Here is a 2,227-nt window from a genome sequence, read left to right as displayed (position 1 = left end):
AGAGGAGGGGAATGTGTGTGTGTGTGTGTGTGTGTGTGTGTGTGTGTGTGTGTGTGTGTGTGTGTGTGTGTATATATGTGTGAGTGAGAGAGAGACAGCAAGTGAATGCGTGTTGTGTCTGACCTCAGTGTGTTGCCCTACTGTCCACCACAGTGATCCGAAGTATTTATGTGTGTTTCTATGTAAGTTAAAGACTGTGGTATCAAATCTTCACATGTTATAATTTGTTACAGTTTAATACTTCTAAGATGTTATAATATTCCATTATATTACTGTGATGTTCATTTACTTATTATTATATAATTTTTTATCTTTTTGTACATGTATACTAAGCTTTGGCAATATTGTGTCATTTACAGTCATGCCAATAAAGCAATTCTGAATTGAATTGAATTGAGAGTGAGACACATCACAGTGGAGTCAGCTGTCTTAACCGTGGCTTGTGTACTGCAAACACATTCATCACTGTGTCTGTCACGAGACTCTGTTCCCCTTTTGGGCTCTGTCTTTACATTTATTTTGAAAGATGAAGCTCGTGATTATGGTAAGGGGCGTTACATTTCCGACGAGTGCTTGCGGTGTTCGGCCAATCACAATGCACTGGGTCAGCTGGCCAATCAGAGCAGACTGCGCTTGTCGGAAGGAGGGACTTTGTAGAAAACGAAGCGTTTGAGAGAGGCGGGGCATAGAGGACTTACAATAATGTACAGTATTTGAAAAATAATGTGTTTTTTGAACATTAAAGCATGTCAACATATTCTGTTACACCAAATACACAAAATAATGATCTTTAAAAAAGCATCATATGACCCCTTTAAAGTTTCATCAGACTCATCAGCTGATTAAAGTATTTGAGTCAAATATATTTAAATAAATTAAATATTATATTAAAATGCATTTAAATAATTCATATCTAGTTACCAATAGAATAGTTGCCTAGTCTTCTGCAAAAATAGAAATAGACTTTTTCTTTCTGAATGCATATGATGCCTGACATTTAAAAGAAAAGAAAAGAAAAACTCGCTTGTCGGAAGGAGGGACTTTGTAGAAAACGAAGCGTTTGAGAGAGGCGGGGCATAGAGGACTTACAATAATGTACAGTATTTGAAAAATAATGTGTTTTTTGAACATTAAAGCATGTCAACATATTCTGTTACACCAAATACACAAAATAATGATCTTTAAAAAAGCATCATATGAAAAGAAAAGAAAAACTTAAGTGAAATTTATAGTTACTACAGCAGTAAAGTGATTACTCTGAGGTAGATTTTATTTGAGATACAGTGAGTTAATATGACTTACAGAGATAGTTCACCCAAAAATGAAATGAAAATGCTGTCATTAATTACTCACCCTCATGTCGTTCCAAACCTGTAAGACCTCCGTTCATCTTCGGAACACAAATTAAGATATGTTTGATGGAATCTGAGAGCTCTCTGACCCTCCCATAGACAGCAAGGGTCCTTACGGGATCAAGATGAACAGAGGTCTTACGGGTTTGGAACAACATGAGGGTGAGTCATTAATGACAGAATTTTAATTTTTGGGTGAACTATCCCTTTACTGTAGTTTTCAGTGTTACAACTGCACCCAAACTCTGTTACAGGGTTTCTGCAGACTTGAACAAGTTAAATTTAAGATTTTTTAAGACCTTTTTAATACCACCTTATATGAAATTTAAGACCTAAACCTGTAATGGAAATACACATTTTATTGCATACATATATGTAATATTTAATGTGTATAAATTAAAAAGAAAACAAAATATCAATGCTGTAACAAATGGTATTTATTACTATGATATACAGTGAACTTTTCATGTCAGCAGACAATATTCCATACAAAATATCCCCGCAAAATAACTGCATCACTGAGATTTTTGTCTTAAATCTGCATATTTACCTTTACAAAGGCCTATTTTTAACCTTTTTAGATGTATGCATCATCTTACATGTCAAATTATTACAATTTATCAATAAATTCAATATACACTATAGGGCTGCTACCAGTCAGATTAAATTATTTACACTGCAAATAACAATAATTACAAATAATGTTATGGGATTAATGTTTTAAATGCATTTATGAATATACAAATAAGAAATGTTGAGGTGAAAAATGCATACTTTTCAAAATACTTTCTTTCAACTGAACTACCAGTAAGTGGCGGTAAGTCACTGAATGAGTGAGTATTGAGTCATTCATTCAACTGATTGAGTGTGCTATC

Source organism: Sinocyclocheilus grahami, unplaced genomic scaffold, assembly GCF_001515645.1.
Source record: "Sinocyclocheilus grahami isolate Dianchi unplaced genomic scaffold, SAMN03320097.WGS_v1.1 scaffold379.1, whole genome shotgun sequence".
NCBI classification, from domain to species: domain Eukaryota; kingdom Metazoa; phylum Chordata; class Actinopteri; order Cypriniformes; family Cyprinidae; genus Sinocyclocheilus; species Sinocyclocheilus grahami.
Note: the sequence above shows the minus strand (reverse complement) of the source record.